At 40.7% G+C, this 18,760-nt stretch overlaps 1 protein-coding gene across 2 annotated transcripts in view; it reads left to right on the forward strand.

Moving 5' to 3' along the window:
• The window catches only part of Prkg1 (protein kinase cGMP-dependent 1), a 1,122,235-nt gene that overhangs the window by 323,180 nt on the left and 780,295 nt on the right, over nt 1–18,760 (forward strand). The window lies entirely within an intron of this gene.

Raw genomic sequence — 18,760 nt, forward strand, 5'->3', positions numbered from 1 at the left:
TAGAGAGGAGTTGTGTGTCAAGTTCACATGCCGTGTAAGCTGCACAGCGCATGAACTGGAGCTGCCTTTAATTTCTCACCAGGAGAGGAGCCAGCCTGCCTCCATTAGCTTCTGCACTTGGCATGATTTGTCCCCACTGGGTCTCCTGTCTATGAATTTGGGTTGGTTTCTACTCATGCCAGCTTTCTCTAAAACAACTAATTATTAAAAACATCAATTGAACAAGCATGACCTGGGTGAGACTGAGTTTTCAAGCCACACTGCAGAATAAGAATGGTTTTTTTGTGAGATTCAGAGCACTGCTGTTTGAAATAATTAGGATTAGAAGAACAATTTAGTCCTTACAATTCTGATATGGGCTGTCAAAGCCATATCCAAGTAAATAGCCTTGCTTTTGTAGACAGGGTCTAGCTATGTAATTCAGGCTGGCCCCAAACACATAACCCCCCTGCCTCAGTATCCCAAGGGCTGTTATTATAAGTGCACACTAGTAAACATAACCAAAGAAAGAGTTTTAATTGAAGAACATAATTTAAGTTCTGAAAAAGAAATACTCATCACTGATTTGTGAGCAAGTCATACTTGAAAATAATTCATTCGGGTTTCTAAAAAAAGAAGCATAGCTGAATTGCAAGCAAATCATACTTTCCACATATTTTGAAATTGTCTGGGTTGGGCTTGGTTTTGGAACTGTTAGTTTGATTGTCTAGGCCATGGTCAATGTCAGGTATTTTCCTTTATTGCTCTGCCTTAATTTTTTGAGACAGTCTCTTATTGAACCTAGAGCTCATTGAGTAGCCAGGGCTAGTGAACCCCCTGGGACCCTCTTATGTTACTTCCCAGCCCTGGGACTGCAGGTATAATATGCCATGCCCAATCCTTCATATGACTTCTGGGGACTCAAATGCACGTCCTCATACTAAGACAACAGGAGGGAACTTGGCATGCTGAGACATCTCTTCAATCCTGTAACGGTAAATATTTGAATTTTATAAAGGGTTACGTGGCAAATGACTGGCTACTCTAGCTAGAAGCAGAACAAAGAAGTGAATGTAACAGGTATGATTTACCTTAATAAAATAAAGTGTGGATTAAAGAAGTTCATTTCAAAGGTTAGGAATGAATGAATAAATTACTTTAAGGAAAATAATATGTGACCATGTATCTTCAAGGCAGGTTGGGACATCTTGGTCACTAATATGGAACTTGATTGCTGGGAAGATCTATTTATTGAATTTTTGACAATATTTTAAAGTCAGCCTAGGAACTGACATCTCATTTAATCCTTATAACAATCCTGTTGTGAAATACAGCTTGAATTACCTAGGTAATTGCCTGATGTCACACAGGCAATACACAGAAAAGATAATACTCATGCCATGAGATAATTTCCATGCTATTTCTACTACATGAGCGGGAACACATGATGCTAGAAGGGATTGGGTATCGGAATAGGGATGCACAGAGACCTGAGAGAAAGCTTCACAATTAGATAGAGAGGAGTATTTCAGTCGACGGGGAACAGTGATAAAATTACGTGTAAAGATGGATATGTCCTGTTAGATAACTCATTTGTCTTCATCTCATCAGCATCTTCAGGGTTTTGCAACCTATTCGTATCACACTTAATTTGATTTCTCCCTGAAACTTGCTATAATTGAGTTTCCCTCCCATATCATGGATAGAAGAGGCCAGTAACAAGACAACCAATGAAAGTGTTAGCCAGTAGCATCCGCAGAGCCTTTGCAAACCGCCAAGCAGAGCGGGGAGCTAAAGCTGCCTGACTATGTGTCAGTGAATTTTGGGGGTATCTTCTTTAAAATGCAGATGAATCTAAAGCACACGTGGAAATTTATTCAAAGGACCCCCAGGAAGAAAATGTGTGCATGGAGTCTGAGCATTGATGTATGAGATATTACTTTGTTGGTTGGCTAAAGGGGAGAAGAAAATATGATAAGCAAAATGAAAATGGTTTATTTCCTTAATGCTGACAAATATGTGGTTTATTACTTTATAATGAGAAGGCTCTTAGATCATATAAAGAATGTTCTATTCTCTCAATGGGCAAGGCTGGATGAAAAAAAATTGTACTCATGATTTGTTGGTCTTGTTTTGGAATTGAGCAGACTCTAGTCTCAAGTGTTGATGCAATTCAGAAATTTTATCTTCTTTAAATCCTTTTGTAAAGAACTTTACTTAGCAGTGACCAACTCAGGGCATGGCCTTTTCATTCTGGATGAGGTTTGGGAAGAATGTGTGGGTAGTGAGATGGCTTTGGAAATGGGCACATGAAATGAACTCCAGCCTCTATCTGACAGTCAAGCCATCTTCCCACGAGTAATCTGCAGCTGCAGGTAGAAGAAACTGGACGTGCCCTGGCTCAGGGCAGTCGTAGGTATCTGCCTGTGGCATGGCATTTAACCAGTATGGAAAGGTCCTTTTCCTTCATGTGGGTAATTCCCTCTGTCTCCCTTCTGTCTTCCAGAGAACAGATATCACCATGAATGAAATTCTATATAGCAAACAGTGAGCACCGACTGGATACCCAACTCCTCTATTTCTAGGGCTATGAAATCCATGTGCTCATGTATGATCGCTTTCACGAGAATTCTTTCTCCTGTTACAACTGGCATGCCAAAAAATATTTTAAAGTTAACTGAGAGCCCAAGGTAGCTATAAACAATTTAAGATTCAAGAGAAAACAAAACAAAAGTTCACAATATCTACTCTTAATATTAAAAAATTAATAACTCAATTCTTATTGAAGTGGCAGGAACTACAAATTATTCATCTTTTTTCCTTTGACTTGTCTAATTGTACGCAGAATATGTAACCATCGGTAAATAAGCAAATAAACAGAATAGAGACATGGTATATTTATCCTTTATGAGAGAGAAAGCAGCAACTAGCGTAAGAAGTAGGAACAGAAAGGAATCTGGGAAGGGAGGAGCCCAGACAGGCCAGAGTTCAAGGACAGGAAGATGAGTGATCAGAAACCACGGAACAGTCACGGGTAACCAGACTTCATTTAGACACCACCACCCCTGTGAATATGCTCTTTTTGACTTGTTATCACTCCGTTAGGCTGTCTACATCACCTCCCTTTCACAGTAAATTCTGCATTCTTTTATCAGGTTTTATTAATAATGCCTTATCTAGCCTCTCTAATGAATTAGCCTTCTTTCTGCCGTGGGATTTTGCACCTGCCATTTCTCTTTAGCATGTGTTTGCTAGGGTATTGGGTGGATTAAATGAGATCCAGCTTGTAAGGTAACCTGGGCTCACAACATTAGGTACCCTATGCTTCCTCGGATATGTGGATCTGTGCCTCTGTGAGGTGTGCCAGGATAGCGACTTGTAAACATTGTTGATGGCCAGAAAGCTAGAAAGAGGCTCGTGAGGTGGAAGATGAGAGGCTTTAAGAGGGGATTAAGACAACAGAACGATGGAAAAGGGGGGATGCTGAGGGTGTAAAGTAAGGCAGGGAAAGGGGAGACAAGCTGAAGGGGTGGGGACAGAGGAATTAACCAAAATGAAATATGGGTGAGAAAATCCCAAGTGAAAACCTGTTGCTTTGTCATCTGACAGAACCAGAACAGCAACTAGTACATGGTTTCAACTTGCTGGAGGACCCCGGTGATACTAATCATTTTATCACATTTTTTTCAGTTTACATGTTTTTAAAGATTCTTAAGAATGGCTAGAACTTGAAATTAGTGTGTGGCGAGGATAATAAATTCTACAGAGGTGCCGAAGAGGGTCAAATAAAAACAGGGTCATAGGATAAAGAGATGGCTCAGTACTTAAGAACATTCATTGCTCTTGCAGAGGATCCAGGTTCAGTTCCCACCACCACCACATGGTGAATTAAAAGCCTCGGTAGCTCTAGTTCCAGGGGATCGGATGTCCTCTTCTGGCCTCAGTAAGCACTGCATGCATGTGGTGCATAAACTTCCATTGAGGCAAAATACTCATATGTGTAAAAAATTTAAAGAATAAAATAAAAACAGGTTCAGTTCCTGTGAAGAGTTAACAGAGTTGAGCATCTGGATGTCAGAGAGAAAACCCAGGGAGTCTTCCACTGATAGAGGAGATGGCAGGGGATGAGAGAGGTAAAGATGGGTCTTCTTAAAACTTCTCTCCTCTGAACTCCTCTGGCTGAGGATATTGTAAAAATAAGCTGAAATTTCTAAATATTTTGATAGTTCCTCCTCTGTGCTTAGTTTGACACATTTTAAATTAGAGGCCTTCTTGACAAATTGCTTAGAAACTGAGCTTACATTTCTTCTCATTGCTTTACTGACTCACTCCTCGCATTGTTGATTTGCTTTAATTTTCTCCCCTTCAGGACATTCCCGTGACAGCTAATTTCTGTAATAATACGTCATGGAGAACTGCAGACTAACTCACATATGGTCCTCACCATTTCTTTTTATAAGCAAGCACCGTGAGACTTTCCAATACTTTTGATCAAATGCCTAGCCCAGCATCGCTTCCTACCGAGTTCCAGTGAATTCTGGATTGTCCCCCTTAAACACTTAGGGATAACTTGACCTCCACTCAGTTTGGCGCGGCCTTTCTCGCTGTGGATGTTGGAGAGCTTTGAATGGCTATTACAAGCTTGTTAACTGACTTGGGCCAGGTCCGTTCAACTCATTTCTGTTTGAATTTTATCACTTGCTGAATGGGAATCACGGCCGAGCGCCATTCCTCCAGGGAGAGAACGTACAGCTTGACATGGACGTGGCCGGATGTACACGAATGACATTTCTAACTGTTTGTCGACCCCCGAAAGGAAGGTGTATTATTATTTTTTTTTTTTTGACTCAGTTAACAGTTTCTGACCTGCTTTGTGCTGTGGCTCACTTTGTCATGATTTTCGCTTGTGGTTTTGCTTGCTTTTCCATCCTTCCTGCTTCCTGGGCCAGTGTCAATTTAATGTTGTTTTAGACAAAGAAAACTGATGAACAGAAATCGAATTCCTTGCTCTCAGTTACTGGACAATATCCACTTTAAGAAAAAGCTTATCGCGAAAATGGTGTTCAAGCATCCATCTGGGATTTTATCGCCCAGGCTTCTGCTCACCAAAATTTGTTACCTGAGGCTCTAATCACTACCTCTTTTAAATGATTTAAGTGTTCCGACATCCGTGACCTTGCACCTTTGCCATACTGAAGGGGAAAGGTCGCTGTTTGACAAACAAACAGAAAAGAACTGCAGGAAGGCAGTGAGTCAAACTGTATTTTATAACGCAATATCATGCCCTTAAATCCTTAGGCATTAATCTTTTCTTCTAACGCGTTCGGTCACTGGCATAAGTGATTTAACATTAAATCAGATGTAATTGGATTCCGTGTGACGGTGGGTACAATTTGACCCAAGTTATTGCGTTGGCGAAAAGAAGCGACTGTGTTGTCCTGTTTGCATTTTCTGGGAAACAAAGAAGGTCAAGAGCTTCAGGGGCACTTCCTATCTGGAAGATGGCATGCTTTTCCACCCACAGAGATTTAGAAGCAGTTTAAAAAACATTTCGTTTACTGGCTTACTTTTAGTGAAATTCGATGCCTTGGGAATAAGCTACTATCTTCAAGCTCTGAGAAACAGCACAGACCTTTTCCCGTAACCAGGCTTCTTGAGCTCTGAAATCTTAAGCAAGTTACTTAAATTATCCAAGGCTCAGTTGGCGCATCTATAAAAGGAGTTAATAGTGTAACTTTTTATAGAGGAAGATTAAATGAGATAATGAATGAAACATGCTTTGTGTGGGGCCTGGCACACGGATGCCCACAGTAACTATCTATACTTATCATCACCTATAAAGCTGGTGAAATGAATTCCCATTATGGGCTCCAGAGAGTCTAATCAAATCACAGTGGTATGGGCTAAACTCTGGGCAACTGCAGATGTTAGTCATGGAGATTCTTACATTACAGTGCTTTCTTTTCTCATATGAATCCTTTGTAAAGCACATTTCGCTCTGGTAGTACCTCATTTGGACTATCCTCATTCTAAGGGTGGAAGAGAAAAGAGGAGCCTCCCTACCAGGCAGCCGAGGCCCAAGTGCTGCTCTCCTGCTCCTGAGAACTTGGTCTACAGATGAAATCAGGTAGAAAGAGAAACCTCTCTGGGCCCTTCCTGTCAGTGCCCAAAGCTGTGACTGTCAGCTCAGCCTTCTGTTGCTGAAGGGAGCTTTGCAGTTAGTGCAAAAGAAGAAAAAGTACATATGCATCTCTCATCCTGAGAGAGCCAGCATGAGCAAGCACAGTCCGTGACTCCTATGCCCCTGTGTAAATCTGGAAGAGCTCTTCTCTGCAGTTTGACATGAGTCCAGTCTCTAGATTATGAAAAATCAAACAAAGCTCTCAGTGCCTGAAACTAATTCCACAGCCTTTCTAAGCCTACTCTGGGGCAACAGCATGCTCTTACTTTATAGCCCCGGGAAAGCAAAGAACATGCAGACTGATGAAAGAGCAGCAATAGCAGGCTGAGCAGCTGTACCACAGACAGCTATGGCACGCTATGCAGGTCATGCTCTAAGGAAAGTTTTCTTAGATATGCATCATCCACACTAACAGAATTGGACCATTTAAGGCTTTGCAGGAAAAAATAATAACCTATTTAGAGGATTATTTGAAAGCTAAGGTCAAGTTCTATTTCTTGGAAGCACATTAGATACAGAAACATTAGTTTAAATACTGGATAACATTTGACAGATTTTTTCTTAAAAACTGTAAGATTTTTCCTATATTTCTTAAACCCATACAGGACTGGGGAGATGCTTCAGTTGGTAAAATGCTTGTCATGGCAATGTGAAGACTAAATTTGGCTCCCCAGAACCTATATCAAAACAAACAATCAAAACTAGCCAAGAGTGTTGGTGCCAGCCTGCAATCCTAGTTCCCAGGAGGCAGAGGCAGGAGGATCTCACTGGCACTCACTGGACGGTTAGTATTGCTGAATTGAGACACTCTCTGTTCAGTAAGGAGCACTTTCTCAAAAAAAGTTGGAAAACAATAGAGGAAGACTCTCAAAACTGTCTTCTAGTGCACTCGTTCACAATCACACACACACACACACACACACACATGCATACATACACGTACACAGTAAAACTCAGACACATTGCAGTCAACTTTCCCCTACACTATTCCCAATAAATGAATATTATTATCATTTTAAGTCACTTGTATGTATTCATTAAGGAGATACTATGTACTAGGAATCGACAGAAGTACTTTACTTATTACCTTATTTAAGCTACACAAAAGTCTAGACAGTAGACATTATTGTTATGTTCACTAATATGTAGCAAAACAATTGCTTAATGAAGGTAATACCCAGCCAAAATCTAACCCCTTTTTTATGAAAGTATTAATCAACAGAGTGGGACTCAAACTTTAAAAGCTTAAAAAATTCTTTGTGCATATCTTATTGCCAAGTAATCTAAAATCAGATCAACTGGGTTCAGATTCTAGCTCTAATAATTGCCAGCGAGACCCAGTGAGATGGCTAAGTGTTTCAAGGCTCTATCTGTGCAATTTTATTGGCTTGAGTTCCATCCTTGGAACCCACATAAAGGTGGCATGTGGGAAGCAACTCAAAAAAGTTGTCCTGTGTGTGCAATGGTATGCCTATCCGCACACACATCATGAACTCCAAGATACACAATAACATAAAATTTAAGGAATAATCACTAAGTAGTTTATTTAGGACAAGGGGTTTGCCCCTTAAGTGAACATTCCTCATCTGTGACATGGTAACAAATAATTAAAAGGAGAAAGTTGAGCCTTGAGAGAGATAACAGGTATGGCATACTGAAAATAGTGCTGAGGGCATAGAAAGAAATTAACTCGGTAATTTTCTATTAAAGAAATAACTATTTGTGTGTTTGTTTGTTTACTTGTTAATGTTCTAGAGGTGAAAGGCAGGTATAGCCTAAATGCATGTTGAATAGCATTCTACTGCTGGTCTAACTTTCCGCCGAGTGATTACCATGAAAATTGCTTTTCTTTATTGCACATGGGGCCCAAGACTTTTGATCCACAATGTTCAAAAGCTCCTTTTCTTCAACTTCAAAGAGTAAAGAAAGGAATGGCTGTTGATCAAGTACTGACGTCCAAGGCGAACCCAGTAGCCTTTTCCAGAGGCTGGCTCCCCTCTCGTGACATGTGTTGAGAGCTGCCCCCTTTGGCCCTGGGTATTGGCAGTGTGTATGTCAAGCCTCGGAACTGTCTAAGGACATGGGACCTGAGCAGTGGAGCAGGCTTACGATAAAATGTTTCTGTTAAATGAGCCAGATCCTTACTTTGTGATGTGATGGTCTGTAAAATTTCAATTTAGTTTGCTATTCATAATTTAAATCAGTTGGGGACACTGATAGAAGTTTAAATGTGACTACTGACCCCGTTTTAGTTTTCCAGTCAGCTTTAATATTTTCCAAGTGACAGTTCCTCAGCTAATGGAGTTACTAGTTTATCAGCAGGGCCTGGAACTGAGGCCTGACATTCCTGGGAGTTCATAAATGTCTCCAGACACGTTTCTGAAGATTATGAATAATGACAGTAAATAGGTTTCTGGGACATGTCTCCATTAATCATGGAGAAAATTTTCTTTATTAATATCCTGCAATTATCAAACTAATCGGAAGGAAATATCCAAGTAATTTCTCTAGAGATAACTTCAAGATGCATGTTAAATTTCCGAGTTTTTTCTTAAAAACATAACACTTACTTTCTTGATATATGGGCAATGAGACTAGCTGGGGAAGAGATAAATTGCCTTCAAAATTAGATCCCATTTTGTCATAAATACAAGCTTTCATTTGCCTTTGGGTGAGTTGGAGGAATGGCTTTCACAGTGTTTTATCTTGGGGATCATAAATTATTTAAGTTAATGGATATCATAACATATGTTTGAGATGATCTTTATTATTAGATACACACATTGAAGAATATATTTTTATTCTTTGAAAACATCATACAATTATTCAATATATATTAACCATATTCATCCACCATTACCTTCTTCCATCTCACTTTGTGTCGCCCTCCTCACCTCCCTCTCTGTGAAATGTCTCTCCTCAATTCCTCTAGTACTGCCAAACATGGTGTGTGACCATCTCCTGGGGCATGAGCACCTACCTGCAGTCCCAAAGGAGAGTGGCTCTGTCTCTTTCAGCAGCTATCAACAGCCAGTAGCTCCTTTGGTGGAATGTGGATGCAGGGCTCCCTTCCCTGTTCATGCTGGAATATCTACCACTTAATCTTGTGCAGGTAGTCACACCAGCTCTGAGATGATGCGTGCACAGCCATGTTCTGTCCAGAAAATCATTAGCAACTTAATTAACACTTAAATGTTAAAAAATTATGCATCTTATGATTAATTATACCTACCAAGCTTTCTTGCAAGAAAATATGTCTCCACCTCTTAGTTATTGTGTTGCTCATGAAAGTAATGTTTTTATTCTGAACCATTACAAGAAAATTAATACCAATCAAAATGACCACTACACAGCAGTCTGTGGAATTTTTTATTCTAATACAGAATATAACACAATTCCTAGAAAAGTCACATCAATGGTTCAGTTCTAAAGTTAAACATAAGAACAAGATGATCTTCTTAAAACAAATATTAAGAGCCATTTGTTAAAAGGACTAATTTTATTACACATTTGGTGGAATCATGGGCACTTTTGAAAGGTTATACTAAAGAGGAAGTAGAAACTGGTCAGGGATGAGGCTGGAGGATGGCGCAACGAGGAAAGTGTTGGTGCAGAAATATGAGGACCCGAGTTTGGATCCTCAGAACCATGTAAGAAGTCAAGCACAGCGATGAATGACTGTAACCCCAGTACTGGGAGACAGAGGGAGATCTTGCTGGCTAGTCAGTGAAGCCAAGCCAGTGAGCTCCAGATTCAGTGAGAGACTGTCTCAAAAACAAGATGAAGAGTGACAGAGAAAAGCACCCAATGTCATACTCCGGCGTCCACATGTTTATACATGTCCCCACTCACACATGCACCTATATGTACACACACACGTGTGCACGTGCGCACACACACACACTCAAAGAGAGGGGCAATGTACACACACACACACACACAGAGAGAGAGAGAGAGAGAGAGAGAGAGAGAGAGAGAGAGAGACCGACAGAGAGAGAAAGAGACAGAGAGAGAGAGACAGAGAGAGAGAGAGAGAGAGAGAGAGAGAGAGAGAGAGAGTCGGGACTGTCCAGTCATCAACAAAGTCATTTTCCTCTAGTATATCAAAGCTATTCTTATATATGAAGTTGCTATAAGTCTATTCAGTGTCCAGGCTAAGGAGAAAACAAAAATAGACTAAGTTTTGGACATGATGTCGACTCAGATGGTCACCCCCAGTTGTCTCCTCAACCTGCAGCTTTAGATCTGCAACTTCTATTGGTTTCCTAACTGGACATATCTTGGACTTGCTGTATGTCAGGCATTTTCTCAAGCACTTGATGAATAAATTTGATACCTTTACAAAACAGCCACCTTGCAGATTGTATTACTGTAGTGATTCTCAAAGTTTGATGAAGAAATCAATACAGACACATTAGCTGAGTGGACTGAGACCAGGGCAAGAAATAGTGCCTCTGAGATCCAGACTTGTGTAGCTGTGTAGTCCCTTCGTGTTTGATCCTTACTCTAGAGGGAACATGAACTTCCTCACGTTGACTGCCTGGGATGCAGAGAGGTACCCACTATTCAGAGTGCCCATCCCTCTTCCTTCACAATGCTTGCATAGCACTGGGGTTGCACCGGAGAAGGAGCACTTGCGTGAAGCCCTGAATTCAGTTATTTCCCAACATTGAAACAGATCAGTTTGTATAAGCATTCATCCTTTTCCGTTGGGTTTCAGACTGAAAAAAAAAAAAATCCCCAAAGTAGAAACAGTTTCCCTTCTCAAACTGGTTCATTCCCCTCAAACACATTTCTAACAGATTGTACTTAGAGTTATTTTTCTGAACAACCAATCAATTGTGTTACTCTGTCTCTCCCTGCTACCAATTTGAAACTGTTTCTGAGCACCTTCCTGGCAGAATTCAAACTCTGGAAAGGATCTTCATGTCTATCTGTTATACCCACTCTCTCCCCATGCTGTGCCTCCATGGGGGGGGGCCTCTCTGCTACAGCTTAGATCTTATCTAAGCCAGGTGAGATGCTGGGCTTCTCTAGAAAGTCTGAATCAGATGTCTCCCTAGTTAACATTTTCAGAGTCTTCTGAAATTGAATTTCTCAGATTCTAAAATGTAAGCCCCTTGGGAGATACCCGTGGTTGACTCCCAGTAAAGAAAGAGTGAATGAGTGAATGGCTGAATGAATGAATGAGCGAATGAATGAGTGAAGAGATTAGGATATTTGGTGAGTGGAGCAGAAATGCTTTCTTTCAGAATGCCCGCTGTGCCGCTATCCTTGTTTCTGAAAGTCAACCTTAACGGGGCTGTGTCCACTGTGATATTCCTGCAGACGAAAGGTTAAGGGAGAAAGTAGAAACAATCATTCTGTTTTCACAGAAATAATAGTGGGATTAAAGAAGCTCCAAGGGGAACCTGAGCAGAAGACTCAAATGCCTCTCACTGGAGAGGGCAAAGGGACCAGCCTCCTAAGAGCCAGCTGAGAGAGCTTAGATAAACCCACTGCCTGGATGCTTGCGTTTCTGTTCAGAGAATGAAGATGTGTAATTTTAAAACAAGACATGAGTGCTTAAGGGTTCACATACCACACACATACACATACACACACATGAATACATATACCCACATATATGTGCACATACACACACCTGTATGTAGAGGGCAGATTTTTAAGATTTATTACGTTTGTTTATTTATGTATGTCTGCGAGAGAGAGAGAGAGAGAGAGAGAGAGAGAGAGAGAGAGAGAGAGAGAACATATACAATGTGCAGTTATCTGTGCCAGAGGCAGGAAGCAGCACGGAGTGATATTCTCTCCTACTCTCTGCCAAGCCCTCTCAGGCCCCGGCTCTTGAACCTAGCCTTGCATTGTAGCAAGCTATTGCATTACTTCTGTCTCTCCCTTCGGTCCAGAACTGGGGTGCAGGAGTGCCAGCTTGTGTGGGTGCTAGGATGCAAACTGCTGTTCTCATGACTGCAGAGCACCTTTCCCTAACCTCCATGCCATCCATGCGGTCCCAATGGGCAGGATTCTTAACCCCAAGTTCTGAGCCTGCAGTCTTAGTCCATCATTTGTCTACGGCTAGTCAGCTTTTTACTCTGCTATGTTTCATATTTTTTTTATTTTTCCCATTTGAATAAAAGAAAACTCCTGGGTGGTGAGATCTAAAGATAAAACTGAATTTCTAAATGTTTCTAAAATATTACCAAAATGTTTTGATATTTATTCCGGCTGTTAAAGTTTTGAATGTGACTTTTAGATATCTATATTAAAATGCTTCTTTCAACACTCTTGATCATATTACCCAGATGAATTTTAAATAGCACTGTTTGTCAAAAAGAGATATTTTTATCTCATTTTAGAACTCTACATAATTTCTGTTGTTATTAATAGAAGTTAAGAGAATAAACTTTTGAGACTTTCATTTAATAAATATGAGAAACACTACAGAACATTGAATTTTTCTTCATGATCTCTGCAGAAAAATGTAAAACTAAACTAAAAGACGATCCAATCTGCGATGGAAATTGAAACTGGCCACCCTTGGGAACCCTGTGGAGTTTCTGAGGAACTGCTTAAAGGCAAGCCGCAAGGACAAAAAAACAAAGAAGACACAGCTGCCCAGGCTTTTGTAGGCTCCAGAGTCCAGATACCTATCTGTGGTCCTCCCTCAGTCTTCCAATTTTCCAAATTCAGAAAGCCTAGCTGTGCATGATGACCTCGGATGATGATGAGGAGGAGGAGGATGAAGATGGTGGTAACAGTCCTGAATCTCACTAGACAGACAACCTCTCAAGATCCTGCAATAGGAGTTATGGCGTATATAAACACTTTGATCCATGTACAGAAGCAGGGGAATGATTTGAACTACTCCTAGATTTTTTTCTTGAAACAAAACTAGAGTAAAATTAGGTACCACCATCAATGACTAAAACCATTGTTTTGATCCTACTCTAGCAGTTGCCTTGGTGTAAGGCACAGTAGCAGTATTTCTGTCATTTAAGAAAAGTTATGTGGGTCTGGGTTACTTCACTCAATATGATGTTTTCTAGATCCATTCGTTTGCCTGAAAATTTCCAGTTGTAATTTTTTTCTACTGTGTAGTATTCCATTGTGGGAATGCAACACATTTTCTTTATCCATTCTTTGCTCCAGGGGCATTTAGGTTGTTTCCAGGTTCTGGCTATGAGAAACAATGTTGTTATGAACATAGTTGAACACATGTCTTTGTGGCACGATTGAGCATCCTTTGGATATATACCCAAAAGTAGTATTGCTGGGTCTTGAGGAAGGTTGTTTCCTAATTTTCAGAGAAATTTCCATACTGATATCCAAAGGGGCTATACTAATTTGCACTCCCACCAGCAATGCAGGAGTGTGTTTCCTTTACCCCACATCCTCTCCAGCATAAATTGTCATCAGTGTTTTTGTTCTTGGCCATTCTCACAGGTGTAAAGTTATGAGGCTGGCGAAATGGCTCAGTAGGTAAAGTGCTTGCTGTGCAATCTTGAGGACCAGAGTTCAGATCCCTAGCACTCGCATAAGAAGTCTGGTGTGCATAGTGGCACACTGTAATTCCAGTACTTGGGAGGTGGAGACAGAGGATCTCCAGGCCTAGCCAACTAGCTAAACTAGTGGAATTGATGAGTTTCAGGCTCACAAGGCACCTTGCCTCAGAAAAAAAAAAAGAGAGAAAGGGATGATGTAAAATCGTACCAAACTCCGCTCTCCACATGTACATGAATGTATTCGTGTACACATATATCAGTGCACACATGGAGCCACACACATGTGAATACACACACACCCTATACATATATCTGTCTGTTTTTGCAGAAATTTGGCTTTATTTGTATATCATTTGAGCCTTTGCTGACTATTGAATGAATACAAGTAGGAGATACATAAAATCTTACCAAATCTACTACCTACAAATACAGTTGATTAAAACTCACATGAATAAGAACAAATAACATAAGGGAAAGCTTGGGGAGGTGGGACTTTTCTGTTTTCTGAGTATTCTAAAGCTTTTTAATTTATGGAAATTTCTATTTCTGAACTAAAGTAATGAATGAATGTGCTACTAAATCATGATGGCATCAACCTCACCACTATAGCTTTGAAAAATTCTTATCGAAATGCAAACGTTGACCTATTCTCAAGTGAAAAATTGAAATGAAATTATTTCAAGTACAGTTGTAGATCCCCTAATAGGACACCAATGGAAAGATAATTATAAGTGTATCCTGAAAATGGTCCTTTGGTTCAGAGTGTTTGCACCAGGAGATGAGCTAGGTGTGTCAGGTGGGAAACCAAGCAGATGGATGGGAACTGGACTGCAGAGTCTGGGCTGATGTGTATGGCACTGTGTGGAAACAAGTCAGGGAGGTTAAAACTGGACTCCAGGGGCTTTGAGGCTAAGGGTGTGTTGAAGAAGTCAAGAAACACGTTTGATTTTAAAAATGTGCAAACAGTCATTTTGAGGAAGTCAGGAGAGGGAACAAAAGGCATGTGTGACTTCATAGCCCAGGAAAGGCAATTCTGTGAGGCTGGGTAGAGATTTTCCTGTTGATCTCAGGACAGCAGAGATTTCCATCAGCTGTTGTGATCCTGTGCTGGCATACCCTTATGCCAGACTGGCAGTGATGGATGCCCTGTAACCACATCTCAGACTGGATGCAAGGCAGAAGAGCAGGGTCTTTGATGGATGGGCAGAGCATCGAGAGATGAGAAGTGGAAGGAATGATAGATGAGAGGGAGACAGAATGAAAAAGTAAAGTGGAAAAAAAGAGTAAAAAAGCTATAAAAGATATAGGGAAAGGAAGTGGAAAGACACAAAAGAGAAGCGAATACAGTTCAAAGTTCTGCAGCAAGTGCTACAGAGATGGGAGCTGGCTCAGTAGCTAAGTGCTTGCTTGCCAGACAAGCTTTAGGACCTGAGTTCCATCCAAGACACCCATGTAAAAAGTGGATGTGGTGGTACACCCCACACCTCGGTGCCAGTGCTGAGGGATTAGAGACAGGCAAGTCTCCTGACAGTCAGCCTAGCATTGTCAGTGAGCTCTGGGTTCAGGGAAAGATCCTTCCTGAAGCAAAGTAGAGACTGAGGATGAAAACCATCACCAACTTCTGGCATGAACATGCTGGTATGCTCCTCTCTCTCTCTCTTTCTCTCTCTCTCTCTCTCTCTCTCTCCCCAAGGAGAGAGGAGAGATGAAGTAGTAAGGGGAAAAAGTAGTTGTCCTTCCAATCCCACTCCCCTCCTTTTCTTCATTTGCTCCCACCCAGCCTCTAGTTTGTCAATAGTGTCAAATGTGCCAAGGCCACAGTCTTAGTCCACAGAACACCCACCATTAGCCATGAATATCACATTCACTTCATGATGTGGGCGTGTCCTATATCAATCTGTGATTTCATTGGTTAATCAATAAAGAAACTGCTTGGCCTGATAGGTTAGAACATAGGTGGGTGGAATAAACAGAACAGAATGCTGGGAGGAAGAGGAAGTGAGGCAGACGCCATGCTGCTCCTCTCCAGGGCAGACGCGATGAAGCAAGCCACCAGGTCAGACATGCTGAATCTTTCCTGGTAAGAATGGTGCTACACAGATTATTAAATATGGGTTAGGCAAGATGCGAGAATTAGCCATTAAAAGGCTAGAACTAATTGGCCAAGCAGTGTTTAAATGAATACAGTTTGTATGTTGTTATTTCGGGTCATAAGCTAGCCAGGCGGCCAGAAGCCGGGTGGCAGGAAGGCAGCCAGCCGCAGTTCCCACAATAACTTCAGATTCATTCTTTTCCTGGGATCTTCTGAAACAAGTTGGAAACTTGAAGTGAACTGCTGGGTACCATTTAGTAGGAGTTGGGGTTTGATCTGATGGTCCTGAAAGCTAGAATGGCAAGGTGGAGGACACACCTCTCTAGAGTTACAGAGCTGCCACCTTATTTTAAAGGATGCATATAAGTTCTCTTTTTAATTTCAGGTTGCTCAACCAAGCTATCAGAATAGCTTGCATATGACTAGATCCATGGCTAGTTACAAAAATCGGGGATTCAGCCTTCTGTTTATGAATGGGAGAGGTTCTTAGAATTCATTTGCAAGAGTCAGTTATATGTAACTCCAAAACTATTTTCCCACAGAAGGAACATTTATTTATCATATTTAATCTCATATAAAGACAGGATATATTTGAAATAAAGAGTAAGAAGGAATGCTGGAGTACCAAAAAAAAAATCAACCAGAGAAATGTTAAAAAGTCATTTAATTAAAAAGTTGTTTCTACCAGACATGGTGGCATACATCTTTAATTCCAGTACCCAGGAGGCAGAGGCAGGTGTATCTCTATGAATCTGAGGCCAGTTTGGTCTACATAGAAAGCTCTGGGACAACCAGGACTACATAGAGAGACCCTGACTTAAGAAAAATTGTCATTTGCAAAGTCTCACAAATTCTGTAGCAGCAGAAACTGTGGGTGTGCAACAGGACAAAGAAGAAACAATGAATTGCTGGATCCTCTCAATTCCTTGGGTACTTGGGTACATCTTTAAGCATGGCTTTTCTTCTGCATCTCATGCTCTTTCATTTGTGCCCCACACAGCAGAATTCATTGTCACTTCTTTCATAGAGATATTACTTTCAACATTCTAAAGCATGATGGCTATTTGAGGGTGAAGGCAAGGTGGTGGGGAGGGACGGTGGAACAAAATGTTGGAGGGGGACACAGGTTGGCAGCAGACATTGGCCAAAATGGGTAAGCTTTGGTGGAAAGCACAGCAGAAGGAATGTTTAGATCTAGAGGAGGAGAGGAAATGGAAACAGTCTCTTAGCTGTGAAAGTTGTACCCAAATCCTCCTTGGGTGTTTCTGCAGAATGAAATTCTTGCAAGCAGCACTACCATGGGTTTGTAAATGGCCAGTGGAAAATTTTTGCTCCCTGACTTTAGGAAGTTATCATCAGTATGTCCTCAGCTTCATAATGGATGAAGCTGGGGCTTGAGGGATGCCTGACTAATACTGTTATGATTCAGTTAGAAAATTTAGTCAGAAAAAGATCTAGCCTTAAAATGTTAATAGAGTCCAGAAGTTATTTCCTACCTCTTTTGTAAAAGGATCTACTCGGACTGGCCACAAAGGATATGTAGAGTAGCGTCACCGTTGTCCTGGAGAGTACCTGAGGAGTGTCAGAATGAAAAATGGGTGCCCTGAAAAATGAGCAACCTCATAATAGCCCAGGTTTGAAAGCTCCGAGCTGCACATCGCTATCTCACAGGCACATGGAACTGAACATAAATTAGGCAAACGGAATTCCCTTAAGGAGTCTTAAATTTTGTCACAGTTTAATTTTAAGCCCTGTTTTCTATATAATACTTTTAAGATCCTTAACATTTGAAATATAATTTCCTTGATAGACTTTATCTCTTTATGTAAGGGCTCGGAGGATGCTCGTTTTTGAGACCCTCTTATGGGTAGCCCAGATAAAGTCTGACCTGTGGCTTCGGAACATGTAGTTCATCGTGATGGAGTTGAATGTTCTAAAGTAATCACTCCTTACATACATGTATGACAGCTAATTTTCACAAGAGAAGAATTAAATAAGCATCTCATTGGTCAACACCACTAGGACATGATTTCGATCAATAGTTGGCCTGTAAATAACCATATAGTCTTCTTCTATGTGTGAGCGTACTCGCTTGCATGTGATGAGGTCATGTGGCATGGACTGTTGTAGAACTGACTTCTTCCCAGAATATAACTCTGACGTCTTCCTCTACACGCAGCAGTCCGTGTCACGGTTCTAAAGTCCACATGGAATTCCATGTAAGTCAGCCCTGTGGTGTGCACAGTGTCTCACCATTGAATGCTGGATGTTTCTTCATTTCTTTTTTTGCCATTGTCAGAAACCTGAATAATAATCTAACTGATCAATCTCTAGTTATCAAGATAACTTCCTAAGGGTCTAGCTATCCGAGAATTCTCTCTGAGCGGGATCTTATTATTCCTTCAGGCTTTTTTCTGCCACTTTCTCCTTCGATCAGCACTATGTGGAAATGCTTTATTTATTTTTCAAGGGACTAAAAGCTGCTGCCAGGACAGCAAGGCTTTGTAGCAGTCCTACATAGGAATTGCTTTTAGGGAAATTATCCTTTGGTTTTCTGAACTAGTCCATTTGGTTCAGACAACTTACAAAGTGTTAGCCTTCATTTTACTATGTCAGGTTAAACGTATATTTTTTTTTGTATTCCAATAATTGTGAGGCAGAGAACCCCATGACTTCCTAACATTCTCTATGAATGACTTAAGCTTCTGTTCTTACATGTTGATCCCCTCATGAACACGTTATTTGAAAGATTGTTCAAATAAATAAAATTTCTTGTATTTAACTGATATCAAAGGAGTAGCATTGTCAAACTCAATTATAATCATTTAATATGTTAAAAGTAATTTTCCTCCTTTTTTCAATCTATGTAAAGAGTGTATTCTAATTTGCTCTTTGTATGACTACAAATGTTTATTATCTTTTTAGAATACCTGCTACTATAAAGTATGATAAACACACATGAATATTCAGAGACTAAAGTCATTTGGATTTGAACTGAAAAGT

This window comes from Microtus oregoni, unplaced genomic scaffold (genome assembly GCF_018167655.1).
Source record: "Microtus oregoni isolate MIOR12 unplaced genomic scaffold, Mior012 000012F_ref0000307, whole genome shotgun sequence".
NCBI lineage: Eukaryota > Metazoa > Chordata > Mammalia > Rodentia > Cricetidae > Microtus > Microtus oregoni.